Source organism: Protomyctophum parallelum (assembly GCF_964188405.1).
Source record: "Protomyctophum parallelum genome assembly, chromosome: 4".
Lineage (NCBI taxonomy): Eukaryota > Metazoa > Chordata > Actinopteri > Myctophiformes > Myctophidae > Protomyctophum > Protomyctophum parallelum.
In genome coordinates this window covers 55,021,954-55,043,215 of record NC_139700.1, presented here as the reverse complement: position 1 = coordinate 55,043,215, position 21,262 = coordinate 55,021,954, and positions in this window count along the sequence as shown.

The following is a 21,262-nucleotide window of genomic DNA, read 5'->3' as shown; positions in this document are numbered from 1 at the left end:
ACAACGGTCACAGCGAACTCTGTTGCATCACAACTGGTGGCCAACAGTCGTAACCAACACCGCCGCCGACCCACAGGAGAATACAATCGCACAGTGGTATCAGACCAACCACAATCAGCCAGCTCTCAAACCAAACCCTTCGACCTAGAAGAACTCGAAACTGCAATGGGAAAGTTGAAACCCGGAAAAGCAGCAGGGATTGATGACATACTGGCAGAAATGATACAGCACCTGGAACCTAACGCAAAGACCTGGCTCGTGGGGATGCTGAACACATGCATGGCACAGAAAACCATCCCTTCTGTCTGGAGAAAGGCCAAAGTGGTTGCAATCCCCAAACCTGGCAAAGACCCATCATCCTCAAAGAGCTACCGACCCATTTCCCTCCTCTGCATCACCTACAAGAGAGGCTGCTACTCCAACGCCTCATACCACTCATAGACACCAAGCTGACTAAAGACCAAGGTGGTTTCCGTCCCGTCCTGTGCTGGACAGAGCTCAACCTCACCCAACACATTGAGGATGGGTTTGAGAGAAAACAAATAACTGGAGCAGCAACTGGAGGGCGAAGCAAGCACGCAGGCAGCTTGTGCCTGCGTGCCTGCCTTCCTGCCTGCCTTCCTCATGTGGAAGCTGCATAGTTGACTTTGTGTGTGTCTTTCTTTTTCTGTCTGTCTTTCTTAGGATGAAGATCAAGGTAGACGCCGTTGGAAGGCTCAACACAAGCCGATGCCCCTAGAGATCCATCCCAAAGCTTCCCTCAGGGAGTCCAGCAAGCCAGCTAGCCAGCAAGCCCGCCCAGTCAGCCAACGCAGCCAGCCAGCTCCGCCAGTCAGCCAGTGTAGAAAGTCAGGCTGACAAGCCAGAGCATATCAGCCCTTGCAGTCCACCATTGCAGCCATACCAGCCTTGCTCAGTCAGCTCAGCCAGGCCTCTCTCGAGGCCTGGCTCTCTGTCTGCCTGGCCCGGTCTGCCCTGCCCTGCCTTGCAGCAACAGAACCAGCCTTGCTAGCAAGCCAGCCAGCTCAGAATACGAGCTCAGCAAGCCAGCGCAGCTGGCAAGCACGCAGTTAGTCTTAACCAGTTTCAGACAGGCAGGCCAAGGCAGACAGACAGGAAGACCGAGGCGCCTAGGCAGGCAGACAGGCCAGGAAGGCAACAAAGTGCAGGCAGGGGGACTATCCGGCCTAAGGCTGCGCTGCAAGGGTTGGAGCCTGGCCAGCTCCTGCTGATCTCCGCTGAGTGGCTGTGGCTGCACAGTAAGGCTGCAGTAACCTAGTCTGGGCTTGTTGCTGCACTGGCTTGCTCAGCTCGCATTCTGAGCTGGCTGGCTTGCCAGAAAGGCTGGTTCTGTTGCTGCAAGGCAGGGCGGGGCAGACCGGGCCAGGCAGACAGAGAGCCAGGCCTCGAGAGAGGCCTGGCTGAGCTGACTGAGCAAGGCTGGCATGGCTGCAGTGGCTGACTGCAAGGGCTGATATGCTCTGGCTTGGCAGCCTGACTATCTACACTGGCTGACTGGCGGAGCTGACTGGCTGCGTTCGCTGACTGGGCAGGCTTGCTGGCTAGCTGGCATGCTGGGCTCCCTGAGGGAAGCTTTGGGATGGATCTCTAGGGGCACCGGCTTGTGTTGAGCCTTCCAACGGCGTCTACCTTGATCTCCGTCCTAAGAAAGAAAGACAGAAAAAGAAAGACACACAAACCCAACTATGCAGCTTCCACCTGAGGAACCGAGACGCGAAAAAAGAACTGAGCGTCACTTGGGATGGTCACAAACTCTCCAACCATACCCACCCCATGTATCTTGGAGTTACACTGGACAGGACACTCTTCTTCAAAAAACACCTGGAGAACACAAAAGCCACGGTCAACACCCACAATAACATCCTGTGAAAACTAGTGAAATCCAAGAGGGGCGCAGACCCACAAACAATCTGTGCAACTGCCATGGCCCTGTCTTTCTCTACAGCAGAGTATGCCTGCTCAAGCTGGAGCCGATCACGTCACACCAAATTGGTCGACACAGCCCTAAATGACACCTGTCGCATCAACACGGGATGCGTCAAGACAACACCTGTCCCGTGCCTTTATGCGCTAGCCGGCACCTCCCCCCGCACATCAGACGACTGTGTATCGCTCAAGATGAATGGAGAACACAGGAGATAGACAGTGAAGTTGGGAATGAACGAAGGAAAGTCTGGAATTAAATGATAGAGAACACCTCACACACACATAGTTTCCTTTTGTGGCTGTTTACATTCGAGGGTCGCCGGTCCTCTCGAACGGAACAGTTTAACGTCATGCCCAGGACGAAAAGATATAGAGAACACCAACATGACAAATAACAGCAGGAAGGCATGGGCCACAATCCACCGTCTTGGCAAAGACCACACCACCCATAATTCACAACGGTCACAGCAAACTCTATTGCATCACAACTGGTGTAGTTATTGGATGGAGCCCGCACACCACCAAAAAATGAAAAACAACATACTATAGTATGCCCTCCGTGACCATGGACTTTAGCCTTTCGCTTTTCTGCGATTTAACCTTTTTTCAAATCCTCAACAATGATGAAGAATCGCGCACTATAGCGCGCCACTTAATGACCTTGACCAATATCAATGACCTTGAGCAGTATAAATTACCTTCAATAAGGCTAGTAAATGACCTTGACCAGTATAAATGACCTTGACAAGTACAAATGACCTTGACCAGTATAAATGACCTTCACCAGTAGAAATGACCGTGACCAGTATATGACTGTGACCAGTATAAATTACCTTCATGAGACTAGTAAATGACCTTGACCAGTGTAAATGACCTTTACAAGACTAGTAAATGATCTTCCCCAGTATAAATGACCTTGACCAGTATGCGGTCCGTGACCATGGACTATAGCCTTTTGCTTTTCCTTGATTTTCACCTTTAAAAAATCCTCAACAATGATGAAGAATCGCGCACAATAGCGCGCTGCTCAATGACCTGAGACCATGGACCAATGAATGAAATACAACACATTTGAGCAGGGCACTGCAGGGAGTTGAACCCCGTTCCGGTAAACCAGAAGTCCGACACCAGTGCCTTAGTTTTTGTGTTGTTGTTCATTTAAAGGTCCAGGTGTGCATACGCATGTGCGCCTGTGCGTGTGTAGGTGCATGTGTGCATGCTTCACCACTGTTGGACCCCATGGGGATCAAGGACCTCAGGGAGCCACCCATAATTCACAACGGTCACAGCGAACTCTGTTGCATCACAACTGGTGGCCAACAGTCGTAACCAACACCGCCGCCGACCCAAAGGAGAATACAATCGCACAGTGGTATCAGACCAACCACAATCAGCCAGCTCTCAAACCAAACCCTTCGACCTAGAAGAACTCGAAACTGCAATGGGAAAGTTGAAACCCGGAAAAGCAGCAGGGATTGATGACATACTGGCAGAAATGATACAGCACCTGGAACCTAACGCAAAGACCTGGCTCGTGGGGATGCTGAACACATGCATGGCACAGAAAACCATCCCTTCTGTCTGGAGAAAGGCCAAAGTGGTTGCAATCCCCAAACCTGGCAAAGACCCATCATCCTCAAAGAGCTACCGACCCATTTCCCTCCTCTGCATCACCTACAAGAGAGGCTGCTACTCCAACGCCTCATACCACTCATAGACACCAAGCTGACTAAAGACCAAGGTGGTTTCCGTCCCGTCCTGTGCTGGACAGAGCTCAACCTCACCCAACACATTGAGGATGGGTTTGAGAGAAAACAAATAACTGGAGCAGCAACTGGAGGGCGAAGCAAGCACGCAGGCAGCTTGTGCCTGCGTGCCTGCCTTCCTGCCTGCCTTCCTCATGTGGAAGCTGCATAGTTGACTTTGTGTGTGTCTTTCTTTTTCTGTCTGTCTTTCTTAGGATGAAGATCAAGGTAGACGCCGTTGGAAGGCTCAACACAAGCCGATGCCCCTAGAGATCCATCCCAAAGCTTCCCTCAGGGAGTCCAGCAAGCCAGCTAGCCAGCAAGCCCGCCCAGTCAGCCAACGCAGCCAGCCAGCTCCGCCAGTCAGCCAGTGTAGAAAGTCAGGCTGACAAGCCAGAGCATATCAGCCCTTGCAGTCCACCAATGCAGCCATACCAGCCTTGCTCAGTCAGCTCAGCCAGGCCTCTCTCGAGGCCTGGCTCTCTGTCTGCCTGGCCCGGTCTGCCCTGCCCTGCCTTGCAGCAACAGAACCAGCCTTGCTAGCAAGCCAGCCAGCTCAGAATACGAGCTCAGCAAGCCAGCGCAGCTGGCAAGCACGCAGTTAGTCTTAACCAGTTTCAGACAGGCAGGCCAAGGCAGACAGACAGGAAGACCGAGGCGCCTAGGCAGGCAGACAGGCCAGGAAGGCAACAAAGTGCAGGCAGGGGGACTATCCGGCCTAAGGCTGCGCTGCAAGGGTTGGAGCCTGGCCAGCTCCTGCTGATCTCCGCTGAGTGGCTGTGGCTGCACAGTAAGGCTGCAGTAACCTAGTCTGGGCTTGTTGCTGCACTGGCTTGCTCAGCTCGCATTCTGAGCTGGCTGGCTTGCCAGAAAGGCTGGTTCTGTTGCTGCAAGGCAGGGCGGGGCAGACCGGGCCAGGCAGACAGAGAGCCAGGCCTCGAGAGAGGCCTGGCTGAGCTGACTGAGCAAGGCTGGCATGGCTGCAGTGGCTGACTGCAAGGGCTGATATGCTCTGGCTTGGCAGCCTGACTATCTACACTGGCTGACTGGCGGAGCTGACTGGCTGCGTTCGCTGACTGGGCAGGCTTGCTGGCTAGCTGGCATGCTGGGCTCCCTGAGGGAAGCTTTGGGATGGATCTCTAGGGGCACCGGCTTGTGTTGAGCCTTCCAACGGCGTCTACCTTGATCTCCGTCCTAAGAAAGAAAGACAGAAAAAGAAAGACACACAAACCCAACTATGCAGCTTCCACCTGAGGAACCGAGACGCGAAAAAAGAACTGAGCGTCACTTGGGATGGTCACAAACTCTCCAACCATACCCACCCCATGTATCTTGGAGTTACACTGGACAGGACACTCTTCTTCAAAAAACACCTGGAGAACACAAAAGCCACGGTCAACACCCACAATAACATCCTGTGAAAACTAGTGAAATCCAAGAGGGGCGCAGACCCACAAACAATCTGTGCAACTGCCATGGCCCTGTCTTTCTCTACAGCAGAGTATGCCTGCTCAAGCTGGAGCCGATCACGTCACACCAAATTGGTCGACACAGCCCTAAATGACACCTGTCGCATCAACACGGGATGCGTCAAGACAACACCTGTCCCGTGCCTTTATGCGCTAGCCGGCACCTCCCCCCGCACATCAGACGACTGTGTATCGCTCAAGATGAATGGAGAACACAGGAGATAGACAGTGAAGTTGGGAATGAACGAAGGAAAGTCTGGAATTAAATGATAGAGAACACCTCACACACACATAGTTTCCTTTTGTGGCTGTTTACATTCGAGGGTCGCCGGTCCTCTCGAACGGAACAGTTTAACGTCATGCCCAGGACGAAAAGATATAGAGAACACCAACATGACAAATAACAGCAGGAAGGCATGGGCCACAATCCACCGTCTTGGCAAAGACCACACCACCCATAATTCACAACGGTCACAGCAAACTCTATTGCGTCACAACTGGTGTAGTTATTGGATGGAGATGAAGAATCGCGCACTATAGCGCGCCGCTCAATGACCTGAGACCATGGACCAATGAATGAAATACAACACATTGAGCAGGGCACTGCAGGGAGTTGAACCCCGTTCCGGTAAACCAGAAGTCCGACACCAGCGCCTTAGTTTTTGTGTTGTTGTTCATTTAAAGGCCCATGTGTGCATGTGTGTGTGCACGCTTCAATGGCCACTGTTGGACCCCATGGGGATCAAGGACCTCAGGGAGCCACCCATAATTCACAACGGTCACAGCGAACTCTGTTGCATCACAACTGGTGGCCAACAGTCGTAACCAACACCGCCGCCGACACACAGGAGATTACCATTGCACAGTGGCATCAGACCAACCACAATCAGCCAGCCCTCAAACCAAACCCTTCGACCTAGAAGAACTCGAAACTGCAATGGGAAAGTTGAAACCCGGAAAAGCAGCAGGGATTGATGACATACTGGCAGAAATGATACAGCACCTGGGACCTAGCACAAAGACCTGGCTCGTGGGGATACTGAATAAATGCATGGCACAGAAAACCATCCCTTCTGTCTGGAGAAAGGCCAAAGTGGTTGCAATCCCCAAACCTGGCAAAGACCCATCATCCTCAAAGAGCTACCGACACATTTCCCTCCTCTGCATCACCTACAAGAGAGGCTGCTACTCCAACGCCTCATACCACTCATAGACACCAAGCTGACTAAAGACCAAGCTGGTTTCCGTCCAGGCCGCTCCTGTGCTGGACAGAGCTCAACCTCACCCAACACATTGAGGATGGGTTTGAGGGAAAACAAATAACTGGAGCAGCATTCAGAGATCTCTCTGCTGCCTACGACACTGTCCAACACCGCACAATGGTCAGGAAAAGCCTCCTCAACAACAGGCGCTTCTATGTCCAGTTAAATGACCAGAGGAGTAAATGGAAAGCCCAAAAGAACGGCCTACCACAAGGTAGCCTGCTCGCCCCCTCCTTTTCAATATCTACACAAATGTCCAGCCACTACCCAAAGTAGTAGTACTGGAATGAAATGATAGAGAACACCTCACACACACACATAGTTTCCTTTCGTGGCTGTTTACATTCGAGGGTCGCCGGTCCTCTCGAACGGAACAGTTTAACGTCATGCCCAGGACGAAAAGATATAGAGAACACCAACATGACAAATAACAGCAGGAAGGCATGAGCCACAATCCACCGTCTTGGCAAAGACCACACCACCCATAATTCACAACAGTCACAGCAAACTCTGTTGCATCACAACTGGTGTAGGTATTGGATGGAGCCCGCACATCACAGGTATAAAAAAAAAAACGTTCTGTATTGAAATACTGACAACGTTTCGATCTATTTGATCTTCATCAGGTCATGTGTACACAAAACATACACTTTTATACTAAGGGAGTGCCCCCATCAACCAATCAAAACACCACATTTTGGTGCCCCTCCCATCACTGCAGGTGTGACACGTCAACCCTGAGTGAGTAGGTGGGGACCCAGACATATTGATGTAAATATAGTCTGTTCAGAAATGTTAGTGCCTCTCATAGAGCTTGTAGGTGATGCAGGAGGGAAATGGGTCGGTAGCTCTTCGGGGATAATGGGTCTTTGCCAGGTTTAGGGATTGCAACCACTTCGGCCTTTTTCCAAACAGAAGGGATGGTTTTCTGTGCTATGCATGTGTTCAGCATCCCCACAAGCCAGGTCCTTGCGTTAGGTCCCAGGTGCTGTATCATTTCTGCCAGTATGCCATCAATCCCTGCTGCTTTTCCGGGTTTCAACTTTCCCATTGCAGTTTCACGTTCTTCTAAGTCGAAGGGTTTGGTTTGAGGGCTGGCTGATTGTGGTTGGTCTGATACCACTGTGCGATGGTATTCTATGTGAGTCGGTGGCGGTGTTGGTTACAACTGTTGGCCACCAGTTGTGACCAAGACCGCCACCGACCCACAGGAGAATACCATCGCACAGTGGTATCAGACCAACCACAATCAGCCAGCCCTCAAACCAAACCCTTCGACCTAGAAGAACTTGAAACTGCAATGGGAAAGTTGAAACCCGGAAAAGCAGCAGGGATTGATGACCTACTGGCAGAAATGTTACAGCACCTGGGACCCAACGCAAAGACCTGGCTTGTGGGGATGCTGAACACATGCATAGCACAGAAAACCATCCCTTCTGTCTGGGAAAAGGCCAAAGTGGTTGCAATCCTTAAACCTGGCAAAGACCCATTATCCACAAAGAGCTACCAACCCATTTCCCTCTGCATCACCTACAAGGCTATATGAGAAGCTGCTACTCCAACGCCTCGTTGCCACTCATAGACACCAAGCTGACTAAAGACCAAGCTGGTTTCCGTCCTGGCCGCTCCTGTGCTGGACAGAGCTCAACCTCACCCAACACATTGAGGATGGGTTTGAGGGAAAACAAATAACTGGAGCAGCATTCAGAGATCTCTCTGCTGCCTACGACACTGTCCAACACCGCACAATGGTCAGGAAAAGCCTCCTCAACAACAGGCGCTTCTATGTCCAGTTAAATGACCAGAGGAGTAAATGGAAAGCCCAAAAGAACGGCCTACCACAAGGTAGCCTGCTCGCCCCCTCCTTTTCAATATCTACACAAATGTCCAGCCACTACCCAAAGTAGTAGTACTGGAATGAAATGATAGAGAACACCTCACACACACACATAGTTTCCTTTCGTGGCTGTTTACATTCGAGGGTCGCCGGTCCTCTCGAACGGAACAGTTTAACGTCATGCCCAGGACGAAAAGATATAGAGAACACCAACATGACAAATAACAGCAGGAAGGCATGAGCCACAATCCACCGTCTTGGCAAAGACCACACCACCCATAATTCACAACAGTCACAGCAAACTCTGTTGCATCACAACTGGTGTAGGTATTGGATGGAGCCCGCACATCACAGGTATAAAAAAAAAAACGTTCTGTATTGAAATACTGACAACGTTTCGATCTATTTGATCTTCATCAGGTCATGTGTACACAAAACATACACTTTTATACTAAGGGAGTGCCCCCATCAACCAATCAAAACACCACATTTTGGTGCCCCTCCCATCACTGCAGGTGTGACACGTCAACCCTGAGTGAGTAGGTGGGGACCCAGACATATTGATGTAAATATAGTCTGTTCAGAAATGTTAGTGCCTCTCATAGAGCTTGTAGGTGATGCAGGAGGGAAATGGGTCGGTAGCTCTTCGGGGATAATGGGTCTTTGCCAGGTTTAGGGATTGCAACCACTTCGGCCTTTTTCCAAACAGAAGGGATGGTTTTCTGTGCTATGCATGTGTTCAGCATCCCCACAAGCCAGGTCCTTGCGTTAGGTCCCAGGTGCTGTATCATTTCTGCCAGTATGCCATCAATCCCTGCTGCTTTTCCGGGTTTCAACTTTCCCATTGCAGTTTCACGTTCTTCTAAGTCGAAGGGTTTGGTTTGAGGGCTGGCTGATTGTGGTTGGTCTGATACCACTGTGCGATGGTATTCTATGTGAGTCGGTGGCGGTGTTGGTTACAACTGTTGGCCACCAGTTGTGACCAAGACCGCCACCGACCCACAGGAGAATACCATCGCACAGTGGTATCAGACCAACCACAATCAGCCAGCCCTCAAACCAAACCCTTCGACCTAGAAGAACTTGAAACTGCAATGGGAAAGTTGAAACCCGGAAAAGCAGCAGGGATTGATGACCTACTGGCAGAAATGTTACAGCACCTGGGACCCAACGCAAAGACCTGGCTTGTGGGGATGCTGAACACATGCATAGCACAGAAAACCATCCCTTCTGTCTGGGAAAAGGCCAAAGTGGTTGCAATCCTTAAACCTGGCAAAGACCCATTATCCACAAAGAGCTACCAACCCATTTCCCTCTGCATCACCTACAAGGCTATATGAGAAGCTGCTACTCCAACGCCTCGTTGCCACTCATAGACACCAAGCTGACTAAAGACCAAGCTGGTTTCCGTCCTGGCCGCTCCTGTGCTGGACAGAGCTCAACCTCACCCAACACATTGAGGATGGGTTTGAGGGAAAACAAATAACTGGAGCAGCATTCAGAGATCTCTCTGCTGCCTACGACACTGTCCAACACCGCACAATGGTCAGGAAAAGCCTCCTCAACAACAGGCGCTTCTATGTCCAGTTAAATGACCAGAGGAGTAAATGGAAAGCCCAAAAGAACGGCCTACCACAAGGTAGCCTGCTCGCCCCCTCCTTTTCAATATCTACACAAACGTCCAGCCACTACCCAAAGTAGTAGTACTGGAATGAAATGATAGAGAACACCTCACACACACATAGTTTCCTTTCGTGGCTGTTTACATTCGAGGGTCGCCGGTCCTCTCGAACGGAACAGTTTAACGTCATGCCCAGGACGAAAAGATATAGAGAACACCAACATGACAAATAACAGCAGGAAGGCATTATAAATTACCTTCATGAGACTAGTAAATGACCTTGACCAGTATAAATGACCTTCATAAGACTAGTAAATGATCTTCACCAGTATAAATGACCTTGACCAGTATGTGGTCCGTGACCATGGACTATAGCCTTTTGCTTTTCCTTGATTTTCACCTTTTTTTTTAATCCTCAACAATGATGAAGAATCGCGCACTATAGCGCGCCGCTCAATGACCTCTGAGACCATGGACCAATGAATGAAATACAACACATTGAGCAGGGCACTGCAGGGAGTTGAACCCCGTTCCGGTAAACCAGAAGTCCGACACCAGTGCCTTAGTTTTTGTGTTGTTGTTCATTTAAAGGTCCAGGTGTGCATACGCATGTGCGCCTGTGCGTGTGTAGGTGCATGTGTGCGCACGCTTCAATGACCACTGTTGGACCCAATGGCGATCAAGGACCTCAGGGAGCCACCCATAATTCACAACGGTCACAGCGAACTCTGTTGCATCACAACTGGTGGCCAACAGTCGTAACCAACACCGCCGCCGACCCACAGGAGAATACCATCGCACAGTGGTATCAGACCAACCACAATCAGCCAGCCCTCAAACCAAACCCTTCGACCTAGAAGAACTCGAAACTGCAATGGGAAAGTTGAAACCCGGAAAAGCAGCAGAGATTGATGACATACTGGCAGAAATTATACAGCACCTGGAACCTAACGCAAAGACCTGGCTCGTGAGGATGCTGAATACATGCATGGCACAGAAAACCATCCCTTCTGTCTGGAGAAAGGCCAAAGTGGTTGCAATCCCCAAACCTGGCAAAGACCCATCATCCTCAAAGAGCTACTGACCCATTTCCCTCCTCTGCATCACCTACAAGAGAGGCTGCTACTCCTGTTTACATTCGAGGGTCGCCGGTCCTCTCGAACGGAACAGTTTAACGTCATGTCCAGGACGAAAAGATATAGAGAACACCAACATGACAAATAACAGCAGGAAGGCATGAGCCACAATCCACCGTCTTGGCAAAGACCACACCACCCATAATTCACAACGGTCACAGCAAACTCTGTTGCATCACAACTGGTGTAGGTATTGGATGGAGCCCGCACATCACAGGTATAAAAAAAACGTTCTGTATTGAAATACTGACAACGTTTCGATCTATTTGATCTTCATCAGGTCATGTGTACACAAAACATACACTTTTATACTAAGGGAGTGCCCCCATCAACCAATCAAAACACCACATTTTGGTGCCCCTCCCATCACTGCAGGTGTGACACGTCAACCCTGAGTGAGTAGGTGGGGACCCAGACATATTGATGTAAATATAGTCTGTTCAGAAATGTTAGTGCCTCTCATAGAGCTTGTAGGTGATGCAGGAGGGAAATGGGTCGGTAGCTCTTCGGGGATAATGGGTCTTTGCCAGGTTTAGGGATTGCAACCACTTCGGCCTTTTTCCAAACAGAAGGGATGGTTTTCTGTGCTATGCATGTGTTCAGCATCCCCACAAGCCAGGTCCTTGCGTTAGGTCCCAGGTGCTGTATCATTTCTGCCAGTATGCCATCAATCCCTGCTGCTTTTCCGGGTTTCAACTTTCCCATTGCAGTTTCACGTTCTTCTAAGTCGAAGGGTTTGGTTTGAGGGCTGGCTGATTGTGGTTGGTCTGATACCACTGTGCGATGGTATTCTATGTGAGTCGGTGGCGGTGTTGGTTACAACTGTTGGCCACCAGTTGTGACCAAGACCGCCACCGACCCACAGGAGAATACCATTGCACAGTGGTATCAGACCAAGCACAATCAGCCAGCCCTCAAACCAAACCCTTCGACCTAGAAGAACTTGAAACTGCAATGGGAAAGTTGAAACCCGGAAAAGCAGCAGAGATTGATGACCTACTGGCAGAAATGTTACAGCACCTGGGACCCAACACAAAGACCTGGCTTGTGGGGATGCTGAACACATGCATAGCACAGAAAACCATCCCTTCTGTCTGGGAAAAGGCCAAAGTGGTTGCAACCCTTAAACCTGGCAAAGACCCATTATCCACAAAGAGCTACCGACCCATTTCCCTCTGCATCACCTACAAGGCTATATGAGAAGCTGCTACTCCAACGCCTCGTTGCCACTCATAGATACCAAGCTGACTAAAGACCAAGCTGGTTTCCGTCCCAGCCGCTCCTGTGCTGGACAGAGCTCAACCTCACCCAACACATTGAGGATGGGTTTGAGGGGAAACAAATAACTGGAGCAGCATTCAGAGATCTCTCTGCTGCCTACGACACTGTCCAACACCGCACAATGGTCAGGAAAAGCCTCCTCAACAACAGGCGCTTCTATGTCCAGTTAAATGACCAGAGGAGTAAATGGAAAGCCCAAAAGAACGGCCTCCCACAAGGTAGTGTGCTCGCCCCCCTCCTTTTCAATATCTACACAAACGACCAGCCACTACCCAATGCCTAATGCCAGCATTTCATCTACGCCGACAACCTCTGCATTACGACCCAACAAGCAGACTTCCAGAAGATTGAGTCTGTCCTTGAAAGTGCCCTCCAAGAAATGTCAAGCTACTACAATACAACCACCTGAAACCCAACCCATAGAGAACACCTCACACACACATAATTTCCTTTCGTGGCCGTTTACATTCGAGGGTCGCTGGTACTCTCGAACGGAACAGTTTAACGTCATGCCCAGGACGAAAAGATATAGAGAACACCAACATGACAAATAACAGCAGGAAGGCATGAGCCACAATCCACCGTCTTGGCAAAAACCACACCACCCATAATTCACAACGGTCACAGCAAACTCTGTTGCATCACAACTGGTGTAGGTATTGGATGGAGCCCGCACTTCACAGGTATAAAAAAAACGTTCTGTATTGAAATACTGACAACGTTTCGATCTATTTGATCTTCATCAGGTCATGTGTACACAAAACATACACTTTTATACTAAGGGAGTGCCCCCATCAACCAATCAAAACACCACATTTTGGTACCCCTCCCATCACTGCAGGTGTGACACGTCAACCCTGAGTGAGTAGGTGGGGACCCAGACATATTGATGTAAATATAGTCTGTTCAGAAATGTTAGTGCCTCTCATAGAGCTTGTAGGTGATGCAGGAGGGAAATGGGTCGGTAGCTCTTCGGGGATAATGGGTCTTTGCCAGGTTTAGGGATTGCAACCACTTCGGCCTTTTTCCAAACAGAAGGGATGGTTTTCTGTGCTATGCATGTGTTCAGCATCCCCACAAGCCAGGTCCTTGCGTTAGGTCCCAGGTGCTGTATCATTTCTGCCAGTATGCCATCAATCCCTGCTGCTTTTCCGGGTTTCAACTTTCCCATTGCAGTTTCACGTTCTTCTAAGTCGAAGGGTTTGGTTTGAGGGCTGGCTGATTGTGGTTGGTCTGATACCACTGTGCGATGGTATTCTATGTGAGTCGGTGGCGGTGTTGGTTACAACTGTTGGCCACCAGTTGTGACCAAGACCGCCACCGACCCACAGGAGAATACCATTGCACAGTGGTATCAGACCAAGCACAATCAGCCAGCCCTCAAACCAAACCCTTCGACCTAGAAGAACTTGAAACTGCAATGGGAAAGTTGAAACCCGGAAAAGCAGCAGAGATTGATGACCTACTGGCAGAAATGTTACAGCACCTGGGACCCAACACAAAGACCTGGCTTGTGGGGATGCTGAACACATGCATAGCACAGAAAACCATCCCTTCTGTCTGGGAAAAGGCCAAAGTGGTTGCAATCCTTAAACCTGGCAAAGACCCATTATCCACAAAGAGCTACCGACCCATTTCCCTCCTCTGCATCACCTAGAAGAGAGGCTGCTACTCCAACGCCTCTTGCCACTCATAGACACCAAGCTGACTAAAGACCAAGGTGGTTTCCGTCCTGGCCGCTCCTGTGCTGGACAGAGCTCAACCTCAACCAACACATTGAGGATGGGTTTGAGGGAAAACAAATAACTGGAGCAGCATTCAGAGATCTCTCTGCTGCCTACGACACTGTCCAACACCGCACAATGGTCAGGAAAAGCCTCCTCAACAACAGGCGCTTCTATGTCCAGTTAAATGACCAGAGGAGTAAATGGAAAGCCCAAAAGAACGGCCTACCACAAGGTAGCCTGCTCGCCCCCTCCTTTTCAATATCTACACAAACGTCCAGCCACTACCCAAAGTAGTAGTACTGGAATGAAATGATAGAGAACACCTCACACACACATAGTTTCCTTTCGTGGCTGTTTACATTCGAGGGTCGCCGGTCCTCTCGAACGGAACAGTTTAACGTCATGCCCAGGACGAAAAGATATAGAGAACACCAACATGACAAATAACAGCAGGAAGGCATGGGCCACAATCCACCGTCTTGGGGAAAAAATAGCTGATCAATAAGCCCCAAACGCGTTGCACTGCGACGCGTTTTGAGCTTGTACATCGGCTATTTTTGCTACAACAGTAATATGCAACGTGGCCCTCTGGAGTGAGAGTGGAAATATAGTGGACTGTGGAAATATAGTCTCTATCGTCAAAGTTGCCCACCCCCATTCTAAACACTACAACATGCAGAGGAGAAGTCATAACAGAACCATCTAAACACTACAGCATGCAGAGGAGAAGTCATAACAGAACCATCTAAACACTACAACATGCAGAGGAGAAGTCATAACAGAACCATCTAAACACTACAACATGCAGAGGAGAAGTCATAACAGAACCATCTAAACACTACAGCATGCAGAGGAGAAGTCATAACAGAACCATCTAAACACTACAGCATGCAGAGGAGAAGTCATAACAGAACCATCTAAACACTACAACATGCAGAGGAGAAGTCATAGCAGAACCATCTAAACACTACAGCATGCAGAGGAGAAGTCATAACAGAACCATCTAAACACTACAGCATGCAGAGGAGAAGTCATAACAGAACCATCTAAATACTACAACATGCAGAGAAGTCATAACAGAACCATCTAAATACTACAGCATGCAGAGGAGAAGTCATAACAGAACCATCTAAACACTACAGCATGCAGAGGGGAAGTCATAACAGAACCATCTAAATACTACAGCATGCAGAGGAGAAGTCATAACAGAACCATCTAAATACTACAGCATGCAGAGGAGAAGTCATAACAGAACCATCTAAACACTACAACATGCAGAGGGGAAGTCATAACAGAACCATCTAAATACTACGACATGCAGTCATAACAGAACCATCTAAACACTACAGCATGCAGAGGAGAAGTCATAACAGAACCATCTAAACACTACAACATGCAGAGGGGAAGTCATAACAGAACCATCTAAATACTACAACATTCAGTCATAACAGAACCATCTAAACACTACAGCATGCAGTCATAACAGAACCATCTAAATACTACAGCATGCAGAGGAGAAGTCATAACAGAACCATCTAAATACTACAGCATGCAGAGGAGAAGTCATAACAGAACCATCTAAATACTACAACATGCAGAGGGGAAGTCATAACAGAACCATCTAAATAGTAATACTACGACATGCAGTCATAACAGAACCATCTAAACACTACAGCATGCAGAGGAGAAGTCATAACAGAACCATCTAAACACTACAACATGCAGAGGGGAAGTCATAACAGAACCATCTAAATACTACAACATTCAGTCATAACAGAACCATCTAAACACTACAGCATGCAGTCATAACAGAACCATCTAAACACTACTCTGTTCACCTCTAGTCGATTATTTATTCAGCCACGGACCACCATTGTGAGCATAGAGTATATTATGAATAGAGAAGGCACCCAGAGGAAACCCTGAGGCGAAATGGACATAGTGGCCGAATGAAGGTATTGCAGCCTGGCCCCAAACACATGAACGCGCTGGTCCGTTGACTATCATTGTGCACGTTCACGACGGCAGCACGCTAGCTAGCTAACGAACTAGCGTGCATCCCAGAATGCTGTTCCTACTGTGTTGTGTTCATATATGTTACTACTACTAATTTATAAAACCATGATCCAGTAGCCGAATGGTTAAGCCGATGGTATGTGAACATCCGGGCCCGGGTTCACTTCCCAGTCGATGACCGAGTTTATTTTCTTCTTAACAAACACAACACTGTTTGTTTGCATCAAGTCGAGGTCCTTTATTCATTCCGTATCTGAGCCACGGGACCACCATTTTTAGGCTCAAATACTGAATGAATAATGGACCTCGACGAGAAAAGCTAAAACAATTGTGCTAGTTTGGTAAGAATGAAGCTAACTCTCAGTCCTCGATGGGGACTCGAACCCGGGCCCTGTTGTCTACTAGGCGCCGAGAATAACCATTGGGCTACTGGAACACGGTTTTACAGAGTGGCACGAACATAATATATAAACATCACAACAAGTTAACATATAAAGTGATCACAGATGTTTGAACAACAACAACGTTAAGTATTAAATAACATTGAACGTACCTGCTTGCTGCGGACACGACGACGACCGACATGGTGACGTGGCAAAACAACACTGAGCAAAACCCCCTCCACGCGTCTCTTCCGTATTTGAGGGGGGGCGGCACTTCCTTCCGGGTATGACGTGAGGCCACGCCCGCGAGGACGTGGAGCTTTCTTGATTTGAAGGGGGGCGGCACTTCCTTCCGGGTATGACGTGAGGCCACGCCCGCGAGGACGTGGAGCTTTCTTGATTTGAGGGGGGGCGGCACTTCCTTCCGGGTATGACGTGAGGCCACGCCCGCGAGGACGTGGAGCTTTCTTGAGTAAGACCCGGAAGCGGGTTACGTCACGGCTTATAAATAGTCAATACAGACATGAGTCCCCTTCCTGGCAGCGTCCTCAGTGGTCTAGCGGTTTAGACACCCGACTTTGAATTAAACTTTATATAACTTCACGGGTTCAAACCCCTCTGATGTTTTTCTCAATCATTGATTCACAATACCAGAATGCACGTTTAATCATAGTACATAAAGCAGACAGCCCTGTGATTAAACCTTCAGCATTACATTACACTGCAACCCCACTGTGGCTATTGAAATTGATTGATTGATTGATTGAAATATTTATTAACAGTTTGTAGAATTTACAGTACATTTTAAGCACAAACTCAATACAAAGACTGTCAACTGTGAGTGGACGACCCAATTAAGCATTACACTTGTTTACAACAGGGTCCACATTGTTCAATTCATCAAAACATTTAAAGACATACAACCATTTAGAGACATACAAATAGACATTTCTATGTAGCTAAAGAACAGAACAGGAATTCATCATATGGGAAGCAAAAAAGGGAAAATATACAAGCACTGGGAAAATATACAATATACAGTGAGGGAAATGGGGTGGGGGGGATTCAGATTTTACAGAGGCCAGTTTCGAATTGCAGCCATCCGTAGGTGCCCTTTGAGAGCGGTTTTGAAGGAGTCAAGGGATTCACATGTCTTAATGACTGTTGGTAGGGCGTTCCACATTTTGGTGGCATAGGAGCGAAAAGAATTTAGTCCCTTGTTTGTGCCGAATCTGGGTTGTACATGGTTTGTTGCACTCCCTCTGGTGTTGTGGGTGTGGACTTCGTTTACATTAAGGAAGTATTTAGACAGGTACATGGGTATCTTGGTGGTGTATCGAATCTTGTGGACCAGACCCATTGCAAGATGCTGTACTCTGTCGACGACCCTAAGCCATCCCAGCCTGTCAAAGTGGGCAGGGGTGAGGTGGGTTCGGGGGGTGAGGCCAAGTAGGAGCCTGACCAGTTTGTTTTGGGAGGTCTGGAGCCTTGTTTTAAGGGCCTTTGAGGTGCTGTGGTACCAAGAGGTGGATGCATAGTCAAAGAAACCTTGTACGAGGGCTCCTGTTAAGGTCTTCAAGGTGTTTTTGCTGACCAGTGAGGAGATCCTGTAAAGGAATCTTGTTCTTTGATTGACTTTTTTGATTACGTTGGTGGCCATTTTATCACCGGAAAGATTAGCCTCCAGGATGGAACCTAGGTAGGTAATTTGATCTTTTCTTGTGATAATATTGTCACCCACTCTAACCAAGAAGCCATCTGCCTTGCTGAGTTTACTATTTGATCCGAAGAGGATGGATTCAGTTTTTCCCAGGTGTAAGGATAGTTTGTTATCAGCGAGCCAGGTGCTATACCTTTTTATTCACAATGCAAAGTTATTGTACTCCTAATAATATATCATGGTGTAGTCTAGCTCTGGTTTGATTGATTGATTTAAATATTTTATTAATAGTTTGTAGAATTACAGTACATTTCAAGCACAAACTCAATACAAAGACTGTTAACTGTGAGTGGACGACCCAATTAAGCATTACACTTGTTTTAGAGGGTCCACATTGTTCAATTCATCAAAAGTCCACATTGTTCAATTCATCAAAAAACAACATTATTACAAACGTACATTATGTGGGATCCTTTAGCTTACAAACGGAGTGACATTTCTGGCCACAACGTGGGTGTCGCTGGGCTGTGGCGCTGCCAACTGACTTTTGTGTTTCCCTCTGCTTCATGATCACCTTTTAGTTCCTTTATTACAGCGAATCAAAGGTGTGTGAAATACTTCTGTAATTAATGACTTGCTGACTATCTCGCGATTTTAGCCTGGATTTAGTGTTCACGCCACATAGGCTATACATTGAAGACCACATAGGCTATAGCCTACATGAAGACCCGACTCCAGCAGCAGAACTGACAGGTAGGCTACAGTACAAAAAAAAAGCCCTATCTTGACCACAGAAACGCCCCTAAAAGACACGGTATCCTACCGTCGGTATACGTATACGTGTAACATAGTGTGTATAAATTGGCAGATTTTATTTTTTATTTTGCACGTCACTTTCTGACTTTCCAAAGGAAACGTTTTAATGCCTTATTGCTGTGTTGTTGGTGATTTGTGGATTCGTTTTAGATCAATCAGGGATCTGTTAATAACGTAATACTGTACTGCAGTCTGCAGTTGTTCCCAAATCCACATTTGTTGAGCCCCCATTAGACCCCCATTAGACACTACTTGATATGTATCAAACAAATTTGGCTATGTCATGTAAATGTATAACGCACAAAATGTATGTCACCATAACCAAACATGTATTTCTACTTGATAAACCTTATTTATTGGAAGACGGAGCACTTGCAGCATGTATAGATTTTGAGTCTATAATTTTGTTCTAAATACCTGCAAATTGACAAATTGTACATAACTCCTGTACTGGACGCTTTATCGTATAAAGTAAAGAAAATAAAGAACCAGACCACGTGATTAGACAAAAAGTCTCTGCAAAAAAAAAAACAGTTTCTTACCCAAACTTACAAGTGAAACTTCAGTAGTATTTAACCCATTCTGACCTGAGATCAGATTCATACGAGGTTTCCACATGGACACACACTGGTCTGATTAACCCATTCTGACCTGAGATCAGATTCATACGAGGTTTCCACATGGACACACACTGGTCTGATTAACACGGTTCTGAATGTGAAAATCTGACATAACATTTCTATGTTCCGCATCTAGAGCCATACTGTAAAATAGATTCCAGCCTCACAAGAACTATGCATACATTTCACCTGGGCTGGTGGTGATTCACATTAAATGCCAGCAAAGCCATCCATCCTTTAATCACTTGAAACATGTGAAATTATCCTTTACAAATGTTCAAAAACAGCCTCACAATGCTGTGTTGTGAGTTTGTAGATCAGCCATTTTTACAATTGAACATTGTTGTGCGACTAAGTGTATATATTATGTAGGACTTAAGAGGTTAATTACAAAATGATGTAACAATAACTGAACGACTTCTACAAACATCTGTCAAAGGCATCACAAATTAAAAAAAATTGCAGAGTGTGGTTGCCGCAGTGGCTTACATATGCCCCTCCCACTAGTATTGCCAGCCAATTACAATTTCAAGTCACGCCTTAGATCATGCGTAAGTAATTCGGAGGGGATTTAACCCCCGAAATTCATGTTTTTGCGACAAACGGTTACATTTCTCGCATTTGCGGCGCCCCCTATGGATGAAAATGGAATTGCTTTGACATGTGATTGAAATGTGGGATGGATTGGACATTCCGTTCGTGATTTATGGCATTTTTTGTGATATAGGCCCCTCCTACTAACTTCGGAAGACGATTACGGCCGAACGATACGCACTTTCAAAATTCTGCAGTTCAGTTTTAATTGGATGGGTCCAGAGATCACGTGTGCCGATTTCTGTGAGATTTGGACAAAATCTGTAGGAGGAAAAGCAAAAAGTGTGTTTTGGACAAAATTCAAAATGGCGGAAAATCTATCATGGCGGAAATGGGCGTGGCCTATATGGGGAGATGCGTCATGACCCAAGGAATCCAGGGAAAACATATTTTTTATTTTACGACCTATGGTTCAAGAGTTATAAGCCAAAAGGTAAAGTGGGCTGTTATAGCGCCACCATGAGGCCGACCGATAAAATTTTAAGGTTAAATAATTTTAGGGATAATGTGGAATTATCCCTAAAAGTTTTGTAACTATAGTGATTACAGTCTCCGAGGAACAAATACTTGAATGTGAATTTTTGCCTTTTCCCATTCATGTCAATGGGGAAATTTAATTCACTAATAAATTCATATCAATTAAACTATACAACATTTCTCTTAACAAAATACAAGCACACGATTCCCGATTTTTCCGGTCAATTTGACATATGGCTCAAGTGCGTACAGCGTACAGTGTGGGAGGTATAAAGCGTCAAAATAAAGACTACTCCAGTGAAATAATAAAGTGTCACAGTTACAAGAGTCTGGTTGCCCATTCGGGCAACCACACTAATAATGCATTAAATGCAGCTGGTTGGGGTGGGGGTTGAGTTTAATACTTCATGTGCTGCTGGGCTTACCCCTAAGTCAATAATAATAGTCAATACAAAATTATATAATATATATAATATGACTGTAGTAGTAGTATAAAAAATACAATATCTGCCTCTGAGATGAAGTGTAGAGAAAGTAAATACCCAAGAGAAAAATAAAAGCACCTCTAAATGGTAAGAAACTGCTGGTGAAGAAACACCATGTCTAGTTACAATAGAAAATAACCACTTAACAAACCTTTTTAATAAAATGAATTGGTTGTAAATGTGTGA